The 26,696-nt window shown below is 40.2% G+C and overlaps 1 protein-coding gene across 1 annotated transcript in view; it reads left to right on the top strand.

Moving 5' to 3' along the window:
* The first annotated feature begins 8,288 nt into the window (after nt 1–8,288).
* The window catches only part of LOC308091360 (tetraspanin-18B-like), a 109,558-nt gene continuing 91,150 nt past the window's right edge, over nt 8,289–26,696 (top strand). The window contains exon 1 of the mRNA XM_080436923.1: nt 8,289–8,773. The gene's annotated coding sequence lies outside the window, so the exon portion shown is untranslated. The remainder of the gene's footprint in view (nt 8,774–26,696) is intronic.

Below are 26,696 nucleotides of genomic sequence, written 5' to 3'. Positions count from 1 at the left end.
GTAATGTCTTAAAAAATTGCACATGCATTATTTGATGCAGTCATGTTTTGTGCGATGCAATTGAAAAGTGGAATGACCCACCTACAGACAGAGCCAGATAGACAGACAGAGTGAGAGAAACAGACAGCTCAACCTATTGCCATTGACAGGAATCAAACTCTCCACCTTCGGACTCACAGAATGAGACACTACAAGTAGTGCTATAACTTCATCCAGGCTGAAGTTGTCTGTTGAAGATCATACACTTTTGCCTTCTGTCATGAACCAAGCCCCTGTTTCACTAACACTAAGATCACTCGTTCACAAACCATTTACCAATAGAGAAATTGTATGTCTCCTCGAAACCGAAACCAGTGAAAGCAGCCGATCTACAAGCTCACAAAACGTTGCTATCTGAAAAGTTGTGAGATTGTAGATCGGATATTTTCACAATGAAGTACGTCATACATTGAAAAAACATACTCTCAAATAAGCATTTCATGTTATCTTTACCGTTTGCATATGTATTCATTGATACAGTCATGTTTTTTGCAATTCAACTTAAATGAGTCTGCATCAAGTGAGGCTTGAACCGGCAACCTTGCGGTCGTGAGGCACTCGCTTAAGGGAGAAGCCATTGGACCAACAGACAAGAACCTGTGAAAAAGGAGATCACACAGATGATACAGTTTCACGCAAATAGCTGAAAAATCCTGGGTTTAAGTGTTTTTCAAACTGCTCAAAATTGCAGACAATCTAAGGGCGGAGCTTACTGGTTAACGTGATACATGTGTTCCTCATGAGTCAAGGCACATGTGTAAGCAGGTTTAATGGCTGTCGGCCAAACGAGGCATGACTTTTGCCTGTTTAAAGTTTGCATTTAAAAAAAATCGCTATAGCGCCCCCCTTTGACCAATTGGAGTAAGATTGGTTTCAGTGATATTTGGAATGACCCTCAACATTACCGCAAAGTTTCAAAGAAATGTGAGTCTGCATGTATGTGTTAGGGGCAGATGAATAATTGTCATAAAACTGCAATATTCATTGGCTCATTAAAGCTTCATTTTTTCACTTATGGAAAATCTTTGCTGCTTGTTTGTCGGCATAGGTCCAAAGTTCATGTGTAAAACGTTTCGTGCAGATTACTAAAAAATCCCAGGAGGAGATAGGTTTTAACTGTTTTTCATATAATTCAAAATGGTGGGAGATCTAAAGGTCAGAGGTCAAAAGTCAGAGTGTGAAAGTTGTTCATCATGAGTAGACGCATGTGTGTATTGAAGTTTCATGGCTGTAGGTCAAACAGGGCATGAGTTGTACCTGTTCAAAGTTGGCATTTTGCTATAGCGCCACCTTTTGACGAAAGATTGTGAGAATTATTTCTTGATAGTTTTTCATGACCATCTACCATATGGCCAAGTTTCGTAAAAAGCGTATGCACGGTTCAGCCAGAACTGCGAAAAGTGGCAGAAGAAAAAAGAGGGCAACATTAAAACAGGTCCAGAGCTGAGCTCTGGCCCCGTAATGACCCACCTACCAGAGCCAGATAGACAGAGTGAGAGAAACAGACAGCTCAACCTATTGCCATTGACAGGAATCAAACTCTCAACCTTCAGACTCACAGGCTGAGACACTACCTGTAGTGCTATAGCTTCATCCAGGCTGAAGTTGTCTGTTGAAGATCATAAACTTTTGCCTTCTGTCATGAACCAAGCCCCTGTTTCACTAACACTAAGATCACTCGTTCACAAAACATTTACCAATAGAGAAATTGTATGTCTCCTCGAAACCGAAACCAGTGAAAGCAGCCGATCTACAAGCTCACAAAACGTTGCTATCTGAAAAGTTGTGAGATTGTAGATCGGCTATTTTCACAATGAAGTACGTCATACATTGAAAAAACATACTCTCAAATAAGCATTTCATGTTATCTTTACCGTTTGCACATGTATTCATTGATACAGTCATGTTTTTTGCAATTTAACTTAAATGAGTCTGCATCATGTGAGGCTTGAACTGGCAACCTTCAGGTTGTGAGGCACGCGTTTAAGGGAGAAGCCATTGGACCAACAGACAAAAACCTGTGAAAAAGGAGATCGCTCAGATTATACAGTTTCACGCAAATAGCTGGAAAATCCTGGGTTTAAGTGTTTTTCAAACTGCTCAAAATTGCGGACAATCTAAGGGCGGAGCTTACTGGTCAACGTGATACATGTGTTCCTCATGAGTCAAGGCACATGTGTAAGCAGGTTTAATGGCTGTCGGCCAAACGAGACATGACTTTTGCCTGGTTAAAGTTTGCATTTTCAAAAAATCGCTATAGCGCCCCCCTTTGACCAGTTGGAGTAAGATTGGTTTCAGTGATATTTGAAATGACCCTCAACATTACCGCAAAGTTTCAAAGAAATGTGAGTCTGCATGTATGTGTTAGGGGCAGATGAATAATTGTCATAAAACTGCAATATTCATTGGCTCATTAAAGCTTCATTTTTTCACTTATGGAAAATCTTTTGCACATGTTTTTCGGCATAGGTTCAAAGTTCATGTGTAAAACGTTTCGTGCAGATTACTAAAAAATCCCAGGAGGAGATAGGTTTTAACTGTTTTTCATATTATTCAAAATGGTGGGAGATCTAAAGGTCAGAGGTCAAAAGTCAGAGTGTGAAAGTTGTTGATCATGAGTAGACGCATATGTATATTGAAGTTTCATGGCTGTAGGTCAAACAGGGCATGAGTTGTACCTGTTCAAAGTTGGCATTTTCAATTGAGTGCTATAGCGCCACCTTTTGACGAAAGATTGTGAGAATTATTTCTTGATAGTTTTTCATGACCATCTACCATATGGCCAAGTTTCGTAAAAAGCGTATGCCAAAAGTGGGAGAAGAAAAAAGAGGGGAACATTAAAACAGGTCCAGAGCTGAGAGCTCTGGCCCCGTAATTACACAGGAAACTTCTCCCAGTGTAACACCAAATACAATATTACACAGGAAACCTCTCCCAGTGCAACACCAAATACAATAGTACACAGGAAACTTCTCCCAGTGCAACACCAAATACAATATTACACAGGAAACCTCTCCCAGTGCAACACCAAATACAATAGTACACAGGAAACTTCTCCCAGTGCAGCACCAAATACAATATTACACAGGAAACTTCTCCCAGTGCAACACCAAATACAATATTACACAGGAAACTTCTCCCAGTGCAACACCAAATACAATATTACACAGGAAACTTCTCCCAGTGCAACACCAACTACAATATTACACAGGAAACGTCTCCCAGTGCAACACCAAATACAATATTACACAGGAAACTTCTCCCAGTGCAACACCAAATACAATATTTCATAGGAAACTTCTCCCAGTGCAACATCAAATACAATATTTCATAGGAAACTTCTCCCAGTGTAACACCAAATACAATATTTCATAGGAAACTTCTCCCAGTGTAACACCAAATACAATATTTCATAGGAAACTTCTCCCAGTGTAACACCAAATACAATATTTCATAGGAAACTTCTCCCAGTGTAACACCAAATACAATATTTCATAGGAAACTTCTCCCAGTGTAACACCAAATACAATATTTCATAGGAAACTTCTCCCAGTGTAACACCAAATACAATATTTCATAGGAAACTTCTCCCAGTGCAACATCAAATCGTCTGTCGGGTGGAAAATGTCCAGAATTATTACTTTTCAGGATTCAAATTCACAGGAAACAAAGTCTCATGCAAACCTGATCGGCTCAGAGACGGGTGCGTATAGGCAGGGATCATAGAGAATGAAATAAAATGACCCGCTCACCGTCTGCAGTTGCAGAAAAGGAGCGAGATTTTCTGTTCAAAAACCTAAGATACCCACATTCTACATGCTGGCTAAAACACACAAACATGCTGTTAATCCTCCAGGCCGACCCTTTATCAGTGGCATCGATTTTCTGAACCAGCTTCTCAATATATTGACCACTATATCAAACCGTTTGTCTTTGCTCTTCCATCATATATACAAGACACCACACATGTACTCAAGAACATAGAGGAGATGGTGATGCTTTTATGGTCACAATGGATGTTACTTCTCTGTACAGCGATATCAAACGTGAAGACGGAGTGGAAGCAATAGATCACTTTCTACAGTACAGGATGGATGACAATCCACCAAATGAATTCATCAAACCAGAGAGAGAGGGTTACGACGCTCTTTGATCTCGCCTCAAAGCGGGCCGCAATGGGCTATAGTTCCCAGTGGTGGAAAGTAACTAAGTACATTTACTTAAGTACTGTACTTAAATACGATTGTGAGGTATTTGTGCTTTACTTATTGAGTATTTCCACTTTCCAATACTTTTACTTCTACTACACTATACATCTTGGATCCAAATATTGTACTTTTACTCCACTAGACTAATTTGAAAACTTTAGTTACTGGTTACATTGCAGATATAAATTATTACATTATAAAGCATACATTACCCACTTTAGTCCTATTTTATACCAAGGCTATTGAAAATAGCCGATCTACAAGCTTGTAGATCTGCTATTTTCAAACATTTCAGTACTTTTACTTTTTGTACTTTAAGTACATTTTGATACCAATACTTTTGTACTTTTACTCAAGTAAATTTTGAACACCAGACTTTTACATGTAACAGAGTACTTCTACATTGCAGTATTGATACTTTTACTTAAGTAAAACAGTTGAGTACTTTTTCCACCACTGATAGTTCCAAACATTGGAACTTTCTCATTGAGAGAACGAGCACTTCCGCATTCCATTCTTACAATGGGAGTCAACGCTATTGTGTCGTCACTCTCATATTAGATCACGCTGGAATTCATTCAATTATTAACAGAATGGACGTTAAACAATAATGTGTTCGTTTACCAGGACAGGCTGTTCAGGCAAAAACCAGGCACAGCCATGGGTGCCAGTTTTGCCCTCCAACTACGTGTGCCTTTTCTTAGGACTATGGGAAGAGAAACACATCACGGGCCCTTCCAATCTCCACAGAGACGGAATTATCTGGTACTAGTCCATACCCGTGGGGGGATATGCGCACATGATCTGGCAACCCGGGAGCCAGCGAACACAAAAACGCTAATAAACAGCTAAGATTTGGTGAAAAAAAAAAAGCGGGCTTGGCTGTACCGTGCACATGGTAACGGTCAATGGCTGTGTGCAAATTCAGATCAATTGCTCCAGCCACTGAGGAGAACCGGGCAAAACACATTTTGGCCTCAACACCCTGACAGAGCTTTCTCGAATTCTAGTAGGATGGACGTTATATGGACGATTTAATTTTCTTCTACAAAGGGGATCTACAAGCCCTTATTGAGTTCCACAGCTATATCTCAACAGCACAAGTGACAGCATCTAGCTTTCAATAGAGTACAGCCGGATAGAAAGAAATCAACTTTTTGGACCTCAAAATCATGAAGTCATCGTCAGGGGAGCTGCATACCCACCATCTCCCCTAAGAAAAAATACGATACGATTTTGCGAGCTGACAGTTTCCCCCCCTCCTCACCTTGTTAAAAACATTCCCACGCATCTGTGAAGAGGATTTCAACAAAAAAGCTACAGAGGTGAAGTTACGGTTCCTAGAGCGGGCTACAAACACCAAGAGTTAGAAACATCATACGACAAGGTTAAAACTATGGACAGAAAGACTCTTTTGTGTAAAAAGAAAACATATAACCCAAATGTCTTTCTGTGTGAACTTATTATAGCAAACCGTCTATCCAGATCCGGAACATCACTAAACGTAACTGGAGTATATACTCCACAGTGACCCAGCTATGAAAAAACTGTTCCCTGACCCTCCCACCTTTGTGGGAGAGCCCCCCCTACAGGACAAGCTGGTACACAGCCTAGGAGAGCCCCCCCTAAAGGACAAGCTGGTACACAGCCATTTACCATCTAAAGCTCCTTGGTTACAAAAACCTGCTGGCAATTTTCCTTATGTCTAACCTCATGTACATACTGCTGCTATGTAGACCTTATGTCTAACCTCATGTAGCCTACATACTGCTGCTATGTAGACCTACCTTATGTCTAACCTCATGTACATACTGCTGCTATGTAGACCTTATGTCTAACCTCATGTAGCCTACATACTGCTGCTATGTAGACCTTATGTCTAACCTCAGGTACATACAGACACTTTCTCTAGAACCTTTGTTAAAACCGGAGCTGATCAGAGAGAGAATGGAGGGATCTACAATGGAACAACAAGTACCCAGGAATTTTTTGTGTTATCCTTTTAGCCTTAAAAGCTCTATGACATTCATTTTCACTTTTTTTATTTGTTATGTTTTTTGGGGGGTTTTAGGACCTCAATTACACCCAAAAAATCTGAACTTTGAACATTCAGTGGATTTTCTGTTGTCTGGGATTTTCTGAATAATTAGGCTGAAAAGTAATCTGAGCCTGGCCCTTGGGCAGTGAGGTCACAGGCCATTAATCCCGCCCACTCTCCTCCTCGCCCCTCCCCTCCCCTTTCCTTTGGGGGGGGGGGGGGGGGCGGAGCAGAGGCGATGATTGACAGGCAAAATCCCTCAACAGCGACACCCGCAGGCAAAGATTTCTTTTTTCATTGCAGTTGAAAAGGCTTTAGAAATGTGAGAGAAAATCACCTGCCATGGATCACTGGAGTGGAATTATTTGTTAAAACCTTTTATACACGTTTGAAGGACCATGACAAAGACTTTTAATGTGTGGTAAAACTGAACGTCATGAAACCTTTAATATCTCACTGTACCTCGTGCTGTTTACATTTCTGACTAATAAAGTATTCAATAAATCAATCAATCAATCCAAGTTATTCTTTTTCATCAGGGGCTTCACAACAGCATGTTTGAAAGCAGCTGGGACAGAACCTGAACTGAGGCTAGAATTAATTATTAATAAAAGGCGAGGGCCCACAGAGCCAAAGAAACGTTTGACTGTACTACACATACTGTTAACAATCCTGTTAATAAAGTATTCAATCAACCAATCAAATCCCTGGGGTTCTCCACACCTCATGTTGAAAAACACTGATTTATTTGATTGATTATGATAACCAGCATCCATTATTAAATTAAGGACGCAACAGTTAATTGAACTAATTAATTCAATCGATTGTAAAATGTTCAAAAATGTCAAAAAATAACCCATCTACAAGCTCCAGTCCTATAAAGAATCCATTCGAATTTTTCGCGATTGATATCTGATTTGATTTTTTGTTCGAAATTAAAACCTACTTCTAGATATTAATAATTACTCTAAAAAGTAATGTATAGAAACTAAATAAAATTAAATAATTGTTGCAGCAACTATAGTCACATTGAATGGTGGATGATTATGAGAAACCGTGTGTGTGTGTGTGCGTGTGCGTGTGCGTGCGTGTGTGTCACGTCATGCCACTAGGACGTCAGAGTCACGACCTCTGTAAAAAAGAAAAGAGGTTTTAAGATCATTCTCTCTCTTATCTGTGTTCTCCATCTGTAGCCTAGTGTGTGTGTGTGTGTGTGTGTGTGTGTGTGTGTGTGTGTGTGTGTGTGTGTGTGTGTGTGCGTGCGTGCGTGCGTGCGTAGTAGATTCTGTGACACAGGGGAAAGAAAACATTTCAGTGAGATCATAAGACCCTTCCCCTCTTAACAAAACAAAGGGGGGGGGGGGGGGGGGGGTTCATCATGAATAATTAACAAGGAACAAACAACTCCTGACATTCTGTGTAAACTATAAGTAACTAATTATGTACATTTACTAACTTCTTAAATGATGACGTATTGTTCTAAAGTCATTAAAACACATTTGCCAGCTGCATTATTTGAAAGTTATGAACACATTTTTGATGCATTCATAATTATATGATCTGCATAATGAGTATTTTTACCTTTTCTATAGCATACATGACTGTGTAATTTGACTCAAGCAATGATAATAATAATAATAATAATGTGATGCTCAGTGGTGGAGCGTCCCAAGTAGGAGCATAAAAATTGGGCTTTAAATTTGAATGCCCCGCCCCCTGAGTTGAGGTTTTTGTGTGTGCGTGGAGAGCACGTACACGCACACTGCGTGCACAGCCAGCAGCACTCAACAGAGCAGAGAGAGAGAGAGAGAGAGAGAGAGAGAGAGAGAGAGAGAGAGAGAGAGAGAGAGAGAGAGAGAGAGAGAGAGAGAGAGAGAGAGAGAGAGAGAGAGAGAGAGAGAGAGAGAGAGAATTTGATTGAATTGAGAGAGAGAGAGAGTATTGGATTGAATCGAGAGAGAGAGAGAGAGAGAGAGAGAGAGCGAGAGCGAGAGCGAGAGCGAGAGAGAGCGAGAGAGAGAGCATCGGATTGAATCGAGGGAGAGCGAGCATCGGATTGAATGGAGAGAGAGAGAGTATAACAGCTGAGTTGAAAGTAGAAAGTGTTTTAGATTCCAAGTCAAGTCCCTTTCGATAGAAAGAAGAACTAAAGGAGCTTATATCTGAACGGAAGACTTACTGTTGGATTAACACTACTTTAAACTTTACATGACATTATAATAGATCATCAGCTCAACAAACTGTTGTGTTTACCGTCGATAATCATTTCTAGAAGAAGCTCCAGATCTCCAGATCCACCGCGGAGGAACTGTTGGATTTATATCAGCTGTGCGTTCGATCGAGTTGTTGTATTATTGTTATCACTATAATAGAGTTGTTGATAACCAGCAACACAGACTACTACAGCAGTATTCCTGGAGGATTTGTCTTTTTAAAAAAAAGACACTGGAAAACAACAGAAGAGCCTCTGATCAGGAGCCGCTTTGAGGTAAGAAAAGAAAGAACAGTTTGAGAGAGAGAGAACAGTTTGTTTAGGATTGTGACGGATCTATCTTTAAATATAGAGCCGTCACAATCACAACAAAACCGTTCCAAGTTCCACGTTTGATGTGTATACGTGTTAGTATACTTGTAAAAGAAGGCAAAGAAGCGACTGGAAACGCTGCGACGCGATCGCAGCGTTTAAGTTGCTCCCGGCTTCAGCAGTTAAAAAGAACACAATCTGCAGCTTTTTCCTCTCTGTCTCTCTGTCTCTCTGTCTCTCTTTCCACGGGTTTGTGTCGATGGTGGCTTTTTTTTTCCCCTTGCTGGAAAAACCGAGCCCTCCATTTACACAACAATGGGTTTAAAGATCTGATCTCCTCCTCCTCCCAGCCAGGCTTGCATGCATGTATGTATGTATGTGGAGATCTGAGAGCTTTGGGAATCAAGATGATCGTAGATGTATTTGATCCAGTCTTGACTCTTACTTTCGTATATATATATATATATGATAGATATGCAAATAATTGTAAAAAAATCGGTCAAATACAAAGTCTAGTCTTGATTCAAGGGCTATAGCTCTTGCGATGATGAAATGCATTGACTTGACAAACAGCTTGTGATGATCTAACTAGCAGACTGTGCGTGTGTGTGTGTGTGTGTGTGTGTGTGTGTGTGTGTGTGTGTGGGGGGGGGGGGGGGTCGTCATGTGTGTGTAAAAGCTGGCATCCTTCCCACGCCCCCCCCAGGGGATCCTGTCCTGACTGTCATAACCCTTGATGATCTGTCTGTCTCTAATGACATGAGAGACAGGGGGTTGACCTGTGTGGGTGCTGCTGTCTGTCTTAACTGTGTGTGTGTGTGTGTGTGTGTGTGTCTGTAGGGCATTGGGTTCATTTAATGGTCTCTCTGGTCTCTCTGGATCGTTCTTAAAACCTTCTGTCCGTGTCTGTGCTGTCACTTACAGTATGACACACACTGTCTGTGGTCTTTGCTTTTTATTGATCACTCTTATCTTTATGTAGGTAGGCCTACTTACTAAGTACTACTTAGTTATTAGTAGGCTGATCACTGTCTGTCGTCTGTTAGCGTTGCTTTGGTTTGGCTTACGAAGTACTACTTAGTTTTTAGTAACCTGTCTGTCGTCTGTTAGCATTGCTTTGGTTTGAGACGTTCTTAGATGACCTACAACACGATGATACATACAACATTATGAATATGCAGTGGTGGAAGAAGTACTCCAATGTTTTACGTAAGTAAAAGTAGTAATATAGCACAATGTAGAAGTACTCTGTTACAAGTGAAAGTCCATCATTCAAAATGTACTTGAGTAAAAGTACAAAAGTATCAAAATGTACTTAAAAGTACCAAAAGTAAAAGTACTAAGATGTTTGAAAAAAGCAGATCTACAAGCGCGTTGTGAGCTTGTAGATAGGCTATTTTCAAATAGCCTAAAATAGGGTCTAATGTATGTTTTATAATATAATAATGTATATCTGCAAAGTAACAACTAAAGTTTTCAAATAATTCTAGTGGAGTAAAGGTACAATATTTGCCTCTGAGATGTAGAAACAAGTACTGTAAACAATACCTCAACATTTTTACTTAAGTACAGTACTTGAGTAAATGTACTTAGTTACTTTACACCACTGGTGAATGTGAAGCATTTACTACATGGGCTGCAGCTAGTTATGAAGTTTAGCTTTTAGTGTGTTTTGGTTCAAACATTCTGGCTCTACATAGATATTAGAAAAAAAAACATAATACATTTTTATTGATTGATTGATTGTTTGTTTCTGTGCTCAGAATGCACAGACACAGCGTTATGTGATGTTGGATGAAGTCTGGTGAGCCAGACGGTTGCTCCTCCCACCAGGGGCGTAGCCACGGGTGGGCATAGTTAGGCCTGGGCCCACCCACCTGGCTGTTGTGCCCACCCAAAAAAACAAAAAACTTTTTTTTTTTCTTTTTTTTTTATATATTCAGTCATTTTTGCATATATATAAAAATGTTTTTTTATTAATCAATATAATTACATAGTGCGCCCATTTAAAGAATAACTCTTATGTTGTTATGCTCATCTGGAAAACGGAATTCTTCATAATGGATTAACAGTTAATTAATACATAAATAATATAATTAATATATAATAATTCAATGTAATTAATATACATTTCATGGATTTTTTAATTTAGATTTCATAGATTTCTATGCATTTCAGGAAAATAATTAAATAACCCTAACAACCCTAACCCTAAAACCGAATTAAAGTATCAAAAAAACTCCAACAAAAAAATAATTAAATAACCCTAACAACCCTAACCCTAAAACCGAATTAAAGTATCAAAAAAACTCCAACAAAAAAATAATTAAATAACCCTAACAACCCTAACCCTAAAACCGAATTAAAGTATCAAAAAAACTCAAACAAAAAAATAATTAAATAACCCTAACAACCCTAACCCTAAAACCGAATTAAAGTATCAAAAAAACTCAAACAAAAAAATTATTAAATAACCCTAACAACCCTAACCCTAAAACCGAATTAAAGTATCAAAAACTCCAACAAAAAAATTATTAAATAACCCTAACAACCCTAACCCTAAAACCGAAATAAAGTATCAAAAAAACTCCCAAATCCGCACAAAACCGGCAAAAAAATCTCACGTGTGCGTGAGAGCCCACCCGCAAATGCCAGGCCCAGGTCCGGAGCAACGGAAGCTCTGACAATGATCAGAGGATAACGCGGATGTGACGCCTCTTCCACCCTTCCGTTTTTTATTTTATTTGTGGCAGTGCGTCATGTTCTGCTGAGTTTAAACCATAGACCGTGTAAAAAAGAATGGACAGAGTTGACGCCATTGGTTTCTACAGAGCGTAAATTAAGCCTATTTTTCCTACGATTTCAAATCCGCCATCTTTCTATATCGCGTCATATCCCATGCGCACGGAAATGAATGCTATTGGTTGTGTAGCTTGTCAGTCAAATCATCCCACCCCTCCTACAGCATACCCTACTTTATCATCAATTTCTAAATAAATGGGACCATAATTAACCAAAACGCATTTCATAGTGATTGAAAGAAGACTTTAAAGTAGCGACTGGACTATAGCGACTAGTATTATTATTAATGTTTATTAAAGGTTCTATGACATTCATTTTCACTTTTTTTTATTTTTTATGTTTTTTGGGGGGTTTTATGACCTCAATTACACCCCAAAAATCTGAACTTTGAACATTCAGTGGATTTTCTGTGGTCTGGGGTTTTCTGAATAATTAGGCTGAAAAGTAATCTGAGCTTGGCCCTTCGACAGTGAGGTCACAGCCGATTAATCCCGCCCACTCTCCTCCTCGCCCCTCCCCTATCCTTTCCTTTGGGGGGGGGGGGGGCGGAGCAGAGGCGATGATTGACAGGCAAAATCCCTCACCCTTGCAGTTGAAAAGGCTTTAGAAATGTGAGAGAAAAACACCTGCCATGGATCAATGGAGTGGAATTTTTTGTTAAAACTTTCTATACACGTTTGAAGGACCATGACAAAGACTTTTAATGTGTGGTAAAACTGAACGTCATGAAACCTTTTAAGGTAAGAAAATCAAGTCTAGAAGTTCGGCAAAAACCCACCCACTTGAATGGAGAGAAATTCTTTCGAAACTACAGGCCATTCATATGAACTTTTACTTCCTATATAGACTCCATTTCAAAGGCGGGTGCCGGGCCCTTGGTTTAAACCTCCGACCACTAATGGCAGTGTTGTACCTTCAGCCATTTTGAATCTTCCGCTCCAACGTAGAAACATTGTCAAACGCGCATTAGGCTAGGAAGGAAACCTAGCCCGACTATTAATGGTAGCACTGAGATCGGCTACTATACCGCAATGTTCAGAGCTGTAGTGTGTTCATTTTGACTTCCACTGTAAATATGTTAGTAATATAGTTGTTCCGACACCGATTCCAGTATCGGAAAATCTGCGAACTCATGCTGTCGTGGAATAGAGCACCGAAGTCTGACGTAATTTACACATCCTACCTGGTTCGCGGTTTTCCACCCCCGTTCTGAATCCCCATAGACGTCTTTAATATTACGTCAAATAAGAACTGTGTTCCAAAAATAAACAAATGACCCCGGCGGTTTGACTCGTATGGATATGAAGCATCAACTGACGGTGAGAAAACGCTAATGTTACTTCCGCCGAATTAGTTAAATTTTCGCCAGAAACAGACTGTATCAAATATGAGTGACTGACTATCATAAACGATACAGAACCTCCTCCCTGACAATATCGCCGAGACAGTTTGTTTGTTTTTGGAACACAATTCTTATATGAGACGATTCTAAGATGACCCAATGTTATTCTCCATAGAGACATTACTTTACGAACCAGGGGATGAACGAGTGACGTCAGGACTTCTGTACTCTATTCTGGATCAATCAGCAATCGATGAGGCACATAGAAGTCGAGACAATATTCTAGGTGGAGGTGGTTATGCTTTATGTACATGATATCATGGTCAGAAGTACATTAACACTCATGTCAGTGGTACGGTAGTTACAGGGCAGAGATCATAGTTATACTGTAGCTGCCTGAAGGACAAACTGAACCATAACAAGATAGGCTGTACCAAAACAATAGCTATTATTAGGCCTAGTGGAGACATTTAGACTCTTACAAGCTGTCAAATATCCTAATGTATTGTAGAAGTATTATAAGTGATGGTAACATATAAAGGTTAGATATAAGCAGCCATATAACTTCTTCCTCAATGCCATTCTGATACCATCTAATTTATCACTGTATTGTTATTTCATCTAGAATATTCTGATCCAGCATCCAGCCCAGCAGGGCAGGATGTGTGTGAGGCTTTTGTCACTTAGTTTGTGACACCTTTTTTTCATTGATATTTCATTTACAGTCATATTTTGATTGCTTCAGTTGATGTTGCACGACTGTTTTATGCTCTTAATGTACTATTTGCATTTGACTAACTTGTAGCTACACATTAGCATTTTTTTATGTTTTTTTTTATTTATTCCAAGACCAGTGGTTCTCAAACCTTTTAATTTCAAGGACCCCCATAACTCTGAGAGTGTACAAATGGAACCAAATGGACCCGTTCCATTTTTTACACTCTCAGAGTTACAGACCCGTAAGGGTCCATTTGGTTCCAGTTGTACACTCTCAGAGTTACAGACCTGTAAGGGTCCATTTGGAACGCCTTCAAGGAACCCAGATGGTCCGTGGACCCCACTTTGTGAACCTCTGTCCTAGATTTGTTTAAACTACACACTGGTATCGGATCGGTACTCGGTGTCGACCGATATCGGAATCGGTATCTCTAGCTACTGAGCTCAATTTGTACGTCAGAATCCGAATCAACTTTTAATGTCAATTTTTTTGCGTATAAGCTCCATCATTTTTGCACTTTTGCAGAAAGGGATGAATTTCTTTATGAGCATGTCAAAGTGAACATAGAAAGTGATATATATACATACTGTATATACACGTAGCATAAGAGAAGCAGATACAGCATGTACATGAGGTTAAACATATCCCTTTAGCTTTAATGTCTTACTATACCACGTGCTGTTTACAGAAAGACAACACAGGGCGGAAACTTCACAGGAACAACAGATCCACATGTCAGCTCCACAGGGACAGTAAAGTGTGCTCAGAGGAACAGATCCACATGTCAGCTCCACAGGGACAGTAAAGTGTGCTCAGAGGAACAGATCCACATGAAGGCAGTAAGAACAGTCTGTCAGAATCATCTTTATCGTCACGTCACAGGTTTACAGGTGTGAAACGGAGAGTGAAATTCGTTTTTGTGCAAGCTACATCGTTTTTGTTATTCCCATAAAAAAGAAAGGGGGGGGGGGGAGAGAGAGAGAGAGAGAGAGATGAATACAAATAACAATGTATTTACATATATTATTTAAACATAGTATATCTAGTTTAGAGTAAAAAAATAAATAGTTCCAGTTGACAGGCCAGTCTGGTGACAGGCTGATATGGGCCTGTCTGCATTTCTGTTGTCCAAAATATCACATTTGGCTTATTGTCTCCGCCAGGCCGAAGGAGTGGCCAAGACTGTTTTCGCCCCTGTCCGGTGTGTGTGTGTGTGTGTGTGTTCGTCCGTCCGTCTGTTAACAGCTAATCTCTGGCACTGTTGGACCGATCGGCTTGAAACTGTGCACTCACACTCCCTGGAGGCCAGAGCAGAACCAGTTGCCCAAATTGTTCACATCGACCTGCCACCAGCAGGCCGATTTTTTCAAAACACATTGTTGCCTATTACTCCTACAGATTTTGTCCAAACATCACGCAAATCGGTACACAGTATCTCTATAGTCATGTGATTAAGGCAGGTGTGTCAGCTATTTTATATTCCATCCTGATTGGCTAAGATTTGCTTCCAAAGTTTGCAAGAGAGGTCCGTTTTGAACAAGCTGCCTTAAACCATGAAAGCAGCGTGCGATTACCGTGAAACTTTGCACGCACATTCCCACTAGGGCAAGGACGAAATGCCACCCTACATTCTTCAAATCGGCCTCTTGGTGGCGCTAGTGCTGCACGATTAATCGAAAAAAGATCGTGATCTCGATTCAGACACCTATGCGATCTCGATTTTAAATGATGACGATTTTTTTTTTCCTCCCTTATATTTTTATATTTACAAGAGAATTGTGTGAGAATCGTGTGAGAATCGTGATCTCAATTCTTATGGAGGAAAATCGTGATTCACATTTGAGCAAGAATCGTGCAGCGCTATAACAGGCTGATTCGCGTTTTTACCTTAAACTGGACCGTTGGGTGTAAAACTTTGCACGCACAACTCCCTAGAGACCAAGAAAAAACCTCTGCCCTGCATTTTTAACATGTGTTTTTATAGCGCCACCAGGGGGCCGATTTTTGCAAAACAATCTTTTTATATTATTCCTACAGATTTTGTCCAAACATCACGCAAATTGGTACACAATTATCTCTATACTCATGTGATCAAGACGGATCTGTCAGATGTTTCCTATTCCATCCTGATTGGCTAAGATTGCCATCTTAAGTTTGCAGGATGTGGCTTGTCTAAAACAACATGCCTCAAATCGTGAATGCAGCGTCCAATTGCCGTTAAAAAAAGAAAGAAAAATTAATTCATGGAGATCTTTTTGTTTTTGTCTCATTCCTAAGACAATAATTTGATGACCGTCTCCGGTAGGAGACACAAAGAGTCTCCTACCGGAACCGCTGCCTACCGGTCCACTTGTCATCAAATTATTGGTTTAGGAATGCAACAAAAACTAAAAAATATCCATGAATTCAAGTCTCCATGGGGTGACTGATCCATTGAAAACAAAGTCATTTTTTGGGAGATTTCTTTGGGTGAACTATCTTTGTGTCATTTGACTGATTGTCTGTGTGTTCCTACCTGATTTATAATCACACGCACCTACCTGGATTGGGTGTGTCAGTGGTATCCAATTGCCTGTTAATGTGTAAGTTGACATGAACAGACAGTGTTTAATGGGTTCGTCTGTTTGTCAGTCTAGTTCTCGCCCTGATGAAGACTTTTACGTGTTGAAACATGTCGGCATTTCTTATACATTTTAACCCATTAAGACCGGGAAACGCATCATCATGTGTCATTTTAAGATTTCTTTGCATATTCAAAAATAGCAGATCTACAAGCTCATAGCGCGGCACCGAGTGCCACGCTATGAGCTTGTAGATCTGCTATTTTTGGAAAAATCTTGGAAATGTTGTGCTAATATTTGAATATATATTTATATTTTTTAAAGCCAACATTTGTATCTCAATTCTTTGCTTCTGGGGAATCTACAAATGTCTTCTAAATCTTATGTTGCTATAATATCAGTGCTTCTTTCATGTCAAGGACCCCCAAAATGATATGTATTTGGCCGCGGACCCCCATCTCAAAATATTTAGTTCCAGGGACCCCCCAGAAGCAAAGATTTGAGTACATCGTGTATATGTAATATATATATATATATATATATATAAAGCTAAAAGAAGAAAACCTTCAAAAGAAGGGACCGCACACTCCTCAGGATTTTGCTTTTTTATTTGTTGCACAACGCGTTTCGCTTCCACTTCCTCAGGTGCTATTATAAAGCACCTGAGGATTCTTCTTTTAGCTTTATACATATCTCTTGCGCTGACCTGCACCTCCAGTCGGGGTCCAACAAGATGTGCACAAGTCTTATTTAGTTTATATATATATATATATATATATATATATATATATATATATATATATATATATATATATATATATATATATATATAAATATATTATTCAAAGATTTGCAAAGATTTTAAAGATTTTTCAACAATAGCAGATCTACAAGCTCATAGCGCGGCACTCGGTGCCGCGCTATGAGCTTGTGGATCTGCTATTTTTGATATAGCACATAGAAATCTTAAAACGACACACGGACACAGATGCGTTCCCGGTCTTAAAGGGTTAATCTCCATTGAGCTTCTGTGGCTCAATGTGGCTTCTGTGTTTTTTTCTTCATATTTATGCTATATCGGTGTTATGGCCTCGACCAATCCATGTGTGTCCTGGTGCTGATACTGATGGCATACTGGTGTTATACTGGTGTGATTATTATGACTAAGAGAGGTCCTAGCACCATGCTTATATACTGTACAGGATCCAGTGAAAAATAATCTCTAGTCTTATCATGATGATTAATGGGTCGAGATCTGCTGTTGTATCCTGTTCTAAAAACAAGTTAATTCCTCCTTCATTCCATCTGCATGTGTCTTCCTCTCTCTCTCTCTCTCTGTCTCTCTGTCTGTCTGTGTCTGTCTGTCTGTCTGTCTGTCTCTATCTGTCTCTATCTGTCTGTCTGTCTCTGTCTGTCTCTATCTGTCTCTCTGTCTGTCTCTATGTCTGTCTCTATCTGTCTCTCTGTCTGTCTCTGTCTGTCTCTGTCTGTCTGTCTCTCTGTCTCTGTGTCTCTATCTGTCTCTATCTGTCTGTCTGTCTCTGTCTGTCTCTATCTGTCTCTCTGTCTGTCTCTATGTCTGTCTCTATCTGTCTCTCTGTCTGTCTCTGTCTGTCTCTGTCTGTCTCTCTGTCTCTGTGTCTCTATCTGTCTCTCTGTCTCTGTCTCTGTCTCTGTCTGTCTCTCTGTCTCTCTGTCTCTCTGTCTCTATCTGTCTCTCTGTCTCTGTCTGTCTCTATCTGTCTCTCTGTCTCTCTGTATGCTTTTACTTCTACTCCACTACATCGCAGAGGCAAATATTGTACTTTTACTCAGAGAGTCTCTCTGTCTCTATCTGTCTCTCTGTCTCTCTGTCTCTCTCTGTCTCTCCGTCTCTCCGTCTCTCCGTCTCTCCGTCTCTCCCTGTCTATCTGTCTATCTGTCTATCTGTCTATCTGTCTCTCTGTCTCTCTGTCTCTATCTGTCTGTCTCTGTCTCTCTGTCTGTCTCTGTCTGTCTCTGTCTGTCTGTCTGTCTGTCTCTCTCTCTGTCTCTCTGTCTGTCTCTGTCTCTGTCTGTCTCTGTCTCTCTGTCTGTCTCTGTCTGTCTCTCTGTCTGTCTCTGTCTCTGTCTGTCTCTCTCTGTCTCTGTCTGTCTGTCTGTCTCTCTCTCTGTCTCTCTGTCTGTCTCTGTCTCTGTCTGTCTCTGTCTCTCTGTCTCTCTCTGTCTGTCTGTCTCTGTCTGTCTCTGTCCCTCTCTGTCTCCGTCTGTCTCTCTGTATCTCTGTCTCTCTGTCTGTCTTTCTGTCTCTGTCTGTCTCTCTGTGTACTTTTACTCTCTCTGTGTGTGTGTGTGTGTGTGTGTGTGTGTGTGTGTGTGTGTGTGTGTGTGTGTGTGTGTGTGTGTGTGTGTGTGTGTGTGTGTGTGTGTGTGTGTGTGTGTGTGTGTGTGTGTGTGTGTGTGTGTGTGTGTGTGTGTGTGTGTGTGTGTGTGTGTGTGTGTGTGTGTGTGTGTGTGTGGAGGGAATAGAGGGGTGTTTGTTAACCAGTTGCAGTGAGCATTTGCCTTGTAAAAAAACAGAGGAGAAAAAAAGGCCATAGAATGTGGTGGTGTTGATGTGAGAGGAACAGCTGCCAACAGACTGTAAAAACCAAACTGAAGTCAGCTCCGCCTGAAGCTTCAGTCTCTTTCTGTAAAAAACAAACTGAAGTCAGCTCCGCCTGAAGCTTCAGTCTCTTTCTGTAAAAAACAACTGGAGTCAGCTCCGCCTGAAGCTTCAGTCTTTTTCTGTAAAAAACAAACTGGAGTCAGCTCCGCCTGAAGCTTCAGTCTCTTTCTGTAAAAAACAAACTGGAGTCAACTCTGCCTGAAGCTTCAGTCTCTTTCTGTAAAAAAAACAAACTGAAGTCAGCTCTGCCTGAAGCTTCAGTCTCTTTCTGTAAAAAAAGAAACTGAAGTCAGCTCCGCCTGAAGCTTCAAGTCTCTTTCTGTAAAAACCAAACTGAAGTCAGCTCCGTCTGAAGCTTCAGTCTCTTTCTGTAAAAAACAACTGGAGTCAGCTCCGCCTGAAGCTTCAGTCTTTTTCTGTAAAAAAACAAACTGGAGTCAACTCCGCCTGAAGCTTCAGTCTCTTTCTGTAAAAAACAAACTGGAGTCAGCTCTGCCTGAAGCTTCAGTCTCTTTCTGTAAAAAACTAACTGAAGTCAGCTCCGCCTGAAGCTTCAAGTCTCTTTCTGTAAAAACCAAACTGAAGTCAGCTCCGTCTGAAGCTTCAGTCTCTTTCGGTTGTTCGTGTTGCAAACGGGCAGTGGTGTAAAGTAACTAAGTATATTTACTCAAGTACTGTACTTAAGTACAATTTTTAGGTACTTTTACTTTACTGGAGTATTTTCAATTGTCTATACTTTTACTTCTACTACCTCAGAGGCAAATATTGTACTTTTACTCCACTACAATTATTTGAAAACTTTAGTTACTAGTTACTTTGCAGATATACATTATTGTATCATAAAGCATACATTAAACACTTTAGCCCTATTTTATACCTAGGCTATTTGAAAATAGCCGATCTACAAGCTCACAACGCGTCGCATCGCGACGCGTTGTGAGCTTGTAGATCTGCTATTTTCAAATATTTAGTACTTTTACTTTTGATACTTTAAGTACATTTTGATGCCAATACTTTTGTACTTTTACTCAAGTAAATTTTGAATTCTGGACTTTTACTTGTAACAGAGTATTTTTATATTGCAGTATTGGTACTTTTACTTAGGTAAAGAATTTAAGTACTTTTTCCACCACTGCAAACGGGTTTAGTTGTTGCAGAGACGGCCGGTTGGTTGTCTTCATGTTGTTGTTGTTGGTTTGGTGGTTCAGGGGTTTCTCAATGTTTTTTTAGAAACGTTGAGAAATTGTTGCATTGTTCACGCCACGGCCCACCCATATGTGGTCAGACGGGTGGGCCGCTTGCATTGTTTTTTTTTGCATGTTTATTTTAACCCTTTAAAGCGGGAACACATCTGTGTCATTCTTTGGCTATTCAAAAATAGCAGATCTACAAAGACATTTTTAGAATCCCCCAGAAGCAAAGATTTGAGTTTAAAATATTTGCTTTATAAAAAAAATATATATATATATATTCAAAAGATTTGCCCAAACTTTCACGATTTAAAAAAAAATAGCAGATCTACATGCTCGGTGCCGCGCTATGAGCTTGTAGATCTGCTATTTTAGAATAATATATGTTTTTTAAAGCGAGCATTTGTAACTCAAATCTTTGCTTCTGGGGGATTCTACAAATGTCTTTTACATTTTTCGAAGTTTTTTGAAAAAAACGTATGTTGCTATAATCAGTGGTTCTCAAACCTTTTCATGTCAAGGACCCCCAAAATGATATGTATTTGGCTGTGGACCCCCAACTCAAAATACGTTGTTCCAGGGACCCCCCCCAGAAGCAAAGATTTGAGTTAAAAACGGTTGCTTTAAAACATATTATACATTCAAAGATTTGCACACGTTTTCACGATTTTTCAAAAAATAGCAAATCTACAAGCTCATAGCGCGGCACTCGTTTGCCGCGCTATGAGCTTGTAGATCTGCTATTTTTGAATAGCCAATAGTCTTATTTATTGGTATCACTGTGAAAACTAATTTTTCAGTTTTATCTTTTTTACATCATTCTTTTTTAATATTATTAATGTTATATCATCATTCTAAATCTTAGTGTTTTTGCCAATCATTTGAGGGGCCCGCTTGCAATACCCTCGCGGCCCACCAGTGGACCCCGTGGCCCCGCGGGTTGAGAATCCCTGGTTTAGTCGTTGACAAATGGGTTTTGTCGCTACGCAGGAAATCAGCACAAAATGTCAAACGTGAATTAATAATTCATAAAGTCAATGTTTTGTTGCTCAGATACAGCCGTTTGTTCTGTTCAGGAATGAACACAGATGTGAGAGATGCTTTATAAACATACAGAACAATAATTACATGATAGAAACAGCATTCTGCTTGGTTTCCCTCTGTAGAGGTTGAAGATGGCGAGAGAGAGAGGATGAGAGAGAGAGAGAGGAGAGAGAGAGAGAGGAGAGAGATGAGAGAGAGAGAGAGAGAGAGAGAGATGAGAGAGAGAGAGAGAGAGAGAGAGAGAGAGAGAGAGAGAGAGAGGAGAGAGATGACGAGAGAGAGAGAGATGAGAGAGAGAGAGACGATGAGAGAGAGAGAGAGAGAGAGAAGGAGAGAGAGAGAGTGATAGAGAGAGAGAGAGAGAGAGAGAGAGAGCAAGCACCTGGTGAGATAGTCTTGACACTATAGTGATCATTGCTCAGCAGTGTGTTTGATTTATGTGTCGCATTTAAACACCGCTTTATTCACCGCGATGAAAGCCTTGTTCAGTGGTTAAAGGTTTGCTCAGTGATTATTATCATTATTAAGGGTTTGTATGTATCTGCTTTCTTGTAGATTTCCTTGTAGCCATATTTGTTAAAGGATCTACACCATGAATTTAAAAAAAATATTTAACATTTAATATCATATTGTTTATGTCCCTCAAACGTTTTTCTAAAGGTTTGAGCCTAAATCAAGCCTCAGATATACTCATTCCAACTAACTTCTCTCTGGCTTATAAAGCACTTTCACCTGCAATACCACATTGTCCTGATTGGGCACGTGGCGCTATTGAGCCAGTTTGTATGCATGTTATCTCCTGGTTCTGTGTGGAAAAAAAATATATATGTATGTATATATATCTTTTTTTTTATATTGGAAGTGAAAAACAGGAGGGATTGTACCGCTAGTGACGTCACTTTCGGGGCTAAATCAGTTTGGCCTGTTTTGAGACCAATTTACTTAAAACCCCAGATATGCTGTGAAAGCCTGAGTGTTCAAACTGGGGTATTTTTTGGGGATAGAAGAGAGATAGGGGAGACCAAAAACACACAAAAAATAAGGAAAAGTTAAAATTCATGGTGTAGTCCCTTTTTAAGAGTTTTATAAAAGCAATGAGAGAAGTGAGGCAGGCCATGGTTCACTGTGATTATTAAAGACAATGAACCCGTTAAGTCCTGAGGCCCATTCTATAAAATGCCGTTGTGTCGTTCTCACAGTTTCAAGATTTTTCTAAAATGTTCAAAAATAGTGAGCTTGTATATCTGCTATTTTTAAATAGCCGACGCTAAAAAATAAATAAAAAAAAGACACTGATGCTTTCCCAGTTCCCAGGAATAGTTCACCAAAAAATTTTACTTATTTTCTATCAATTACACCATTGGTTCTCAAAGTGGGGTCCTGGGACCCCCAGGGGTATTTGAGGGAGTTCCAGGGGGTCCCCAGCTAAATGATGGATGGTTAACCAAATGGACCCTTATGGGTCTGTAACTCTGAGAGTGTACAAATGGAACCAAACAAATGGACCCGTTAGGAGAGTTAAATTAACATTGATTTTACTATATAAATTGGAGTCCCAGAGATAGAAATGCCATTCAATGGGGCTCCTTAGCCTAATGCATGTCAAACTGGGGGGTCCTCGAAATTAAAATGGTTGAGAATCACTGCTAGAGCCGTAAACATCTTCTCTTATGGCATATCTGGCATATCTTTTCAAATGGCGGTCCATCCAGTTAAATTTTTTTTTTGCATAATTCGACTGAGATTGGCAGTCGAATCAATCTGATTCGACTGCCAATCTCTCAGTCAAATCATGCAAAACATATGTTATGCAATAGAGGAACATTCCATTTGGGCTGTAGGGGTGCTTAGTGTCTGATTTAACATAATACTATTAGTTTCTCCCAATAAATCATGATGTATATCCTATTTTTGGCAAACTATTAGTTAATTAATATGACAAACTAGGCCAATCTCTCTTTTTTTGTTGTTTTTTCTCAACTAGATTCCACTAAGAGACACGCAGTCGACTCGGACCCCCCCGCGACTAATTAGTCGACTATTCGACTAGTCGAGGTCAGGCCTAGAACCACTGAATGACACGCCCCATAAAGCATTGAATTCATGGGGATTTTTTGGTTTTTTGGTGAGCTAGTAGATCCTTTTGCTTGTAGAGGTTTGTTTGGCCAATGTTCCCGCCAGAATATGAATGCTGGGGTTCAAGTGGTTAAATGGACTGATATTCTAAGGCGGGTTTTTTTCAAAGTGCTTTGCAATGTTTATTTTTTTAGTTTTTTACATGAATCCGTTCGATCTCTCTCTCACACACACACACACACACACACACACACACACACACACACACACACACACACACACACACACACACACACACACACACACACACACACACACACACACACACACACACACACACACACACACACACACAGACAGACACACGTTGCTCCTAAACCATGACCTCGCCTGGTGATTGTTTTATTTGTTACCTGTTTTGTGTGTGTGTGCAGTGTGTGTGTGTGTCTCTGTCTCGCTCTCTGTAAAGGATGTTGGATCACTGGTCGCGTTCACAGACAACCAGGTGATTGCATCACCCCCCCCTTCATCTCCTCTGTGTGTGTGGGGGGGATGTTTCATCACTGCGTATCTCCGTGGTAACTACATGGTCCATCTGTTGTACTCGAGTAGAGTAGTTGAGTACATGTACTTAGTTACTTATGGATGGCGTTCCATGCAGTGTGATATGTTCATGTCATCGCCCACTGTCTCCTCACACGGAGAGAGAACCCACAACTAAATGATAATAACAATAATAATAATAATAATATGTCACATTTATATAGCGCTTTTCCCAAAGTATACATGGGGGGGAGGTGGAGAAAACAACATTAAAAACAATCTACTTTATTAGGAAAAACACAAAAAAGGCTATGACTATAGAGTTTAAAGGAATAGTGCACCCAAAAAAATATTTATTTTCTATCAATTACACACCCCATGAAGCATTGAATTCATGGAGATCCTTTAGTTTTTGACGCATTCCTGAGAAAATAATTTGATGACCGGGTGTATTTCCGGTAGGAGACACAAAGAGTCTACTTTGTGTCTCCTACCGCAGTGGTTCTCAAAGTGGGGTCCGGGGGGGGTTCCAGCCAGGGGGTCCCCAGCAAAAGTAGTTAATATAGCGTCACAATCATTTTAACCTTTTATATGTTGGCTATTAAAAAGTACGCAGATATACAAGCTCATAGCGCGGCAATGAGCTTGTAGATCTGTGATTTTTCAAAAAATCTTGAACACTAGTTACCATTTTTAACACAAATCTTAGCTTCTTGGGGGTCCCTGGCACAACATATTTTCAGATGGGGTTCCGCGGCCAAATGTTTATCAATTTGGGGGTCATTGACGTGAAAACGTTTGAGAACCGGGAACCTACCGAATACATTAGCATCTTTCCGCCGGTCATCAAATTATTGGCTCAGGAATGCGACAAAAACAAAAAAATCTCCATGAATTCAATGTCATTTTTTTGGGGTGAACTACTCCTTTTAAACAATAGAAACAGTGGAACAGTAAAACAGGGGGGGGGGGGGGGGGGAGGTGCAGTTAGCTGGGGCTTCTGATAGTATTGGGGGGTGCATTCCACAGGGTTGGTTGGGGCAGCAACAGAAAAAAAAGCCCCATCGCCCTAACCCAGGTATGGAGCTTGGTCTTGGTCTGGGCCCTCCAGGAGGTTGGTGTTACCCTGAAGCAGCGGGAGGGAACGTGACCTTGGAGGAGGTTGAACGAGGTAGGGGGGGGGAGACGGGGAAGGTCGTGGAGGACGGGTGTAATATGCAGTAGTGTAAAGTAACTAAGCACATTTACTCAAGTACAATTTTAAGGTACTTTTACTTTACTGGAGTGTTCTCCAATTGTCTACACTTTTACTTCTACTCCACTACATCTCAGAGGCAAATATTATTTGAAAACTTTAGTTACTTTGCAGATATAAATTATTACATTATAAAACATACATTAACCACTTTAGCCCTATTTTATACATAGGCTATTTGAAAATAGCAGATCTACAAGCTCACAACGTGTCGCATCGCGACGCGTTGTGAGCTTGTAGATCTGCTATGTAATATTTAGTACTTTTATTTAGTACTTTTACTTTTGGTACTCTAAGTACATTTTGATGTACCCAAACTGCGGTTATCCGCGGCTAAAACCGCGTTCCGCGCATCTCTAGTTGAGAGAGAGACAGGAAACAGAGAGAGAGAGAGAAAGAGAGACACACAGAGCGCTCGTCGGGCTCGGGAATCGAACCTGCGACTCCGTCAGGCCGCATTATATGTATGTATATGTGGCATGCACCTTAACCGCTAGAGTCTAGACCTTAACCCTATCCACATGAAGGGAGGACAAACTGTCAGAATCAGAATCATCTTTATTGTCACATCCAGCCCACTGAGCCATAGTCGGCTATTAGACCTCCGGGTCTAAAACCGGGTTGTAATTGGTCTAACAGTGAAAGATAGGGGTGTGCCCATATTTCGTCCCGCGATACGTTTTCGTGACACGTTTTCGTGACGATATGTATCGTTTCTTTTTTTTTTACAATAATAATAATCAGGCATGCAAACAGCCCCGAGGTGAAAAGGTTTTTTTCGGGTCAGGTGTCACACTATTGCCCTATTTGGATTCAAAACGGCTATTGTAGCTGAAAAGCTACAAGTTTGCATGTCTGAATAATGCAAAAACAGAATTATTTGTTTGCATTTGCTTTTTTTTCTCCCCCATATATTTTCATAATAAAAAAGTGCGTATCGTATCGTATCGAAATCGTATCGAAGTTGTGAGCCAAATATCGTATCGTATCGTTTGGTGAAATGAGTATCGGCACACCCCTAGTGAAAGTTTCTTAGATGTCTAGGCTTAGGCAAGACGTTGATTAGCTGTTTTTTAAGGGTCTGTATATAGACGTCTACATTATAGACGTCATTTCAACGGCTATAATATAGACGGTCTATAAATAGACCAGGGGTTCTCAGCCAGTGGTCCTTGAGGGGGTTCCAGGGGGTCCCCAGCCAAATTAATAGTTAGGAACCAAATTGACCCTTATGTGTCTGTAACTCTGAGAGTGTACAAATGGAACCAAATGGACCCTAACGGGTCCATTTGGTTCCATTTGTACACTCTCAGAGTTACATGAACACTGATGATGATGATACAGTGTACATTGGGAACCCCAAGAAATCTAAAAGGTTGAGACCCTGGCATATCTTTTCAAATGGGGGTCCCTGGGCTAATATGTGTCAATTTGGGGGTCCTTGACGCGAAAAAGGTTGAAAACCACTGAAATAGATGTTTGAAAAACAGCTGATCAACGTCTAGGCTAAGCCTAGACGTCTAAAAAAACGTTCACTGTTATACCAATTATAACCCGGTTTTAGCCTATAGCCCTGCTCAGTGGGAGGGTGTAAAAATGTGAAATTTGTTTTTGTGCCAGCTCCGTCTTTTTGTGTTATTTTTAAGGGAAAAAATTAAGGGAAGGGGAAGAGAGAGAGCTCAATTAAACAACCATTTATCTATAGGCCT

Source organism: Gymnoscopelus braueri, assembly GCF_963280865.1.
Source record: "Gymnoscopelus braueri genome assembly, chromosome: 9".
Lineage (NCBI taxonomy): Eukaryota > Metazoa > Chordata > Actinopteri > Myctophiformes > Myctophidae > Gymnoscopelus > Gymnoscopelus braueri.
This window is presented reverse-complemented; position numbering and strand designations above follow the sequence as displayed.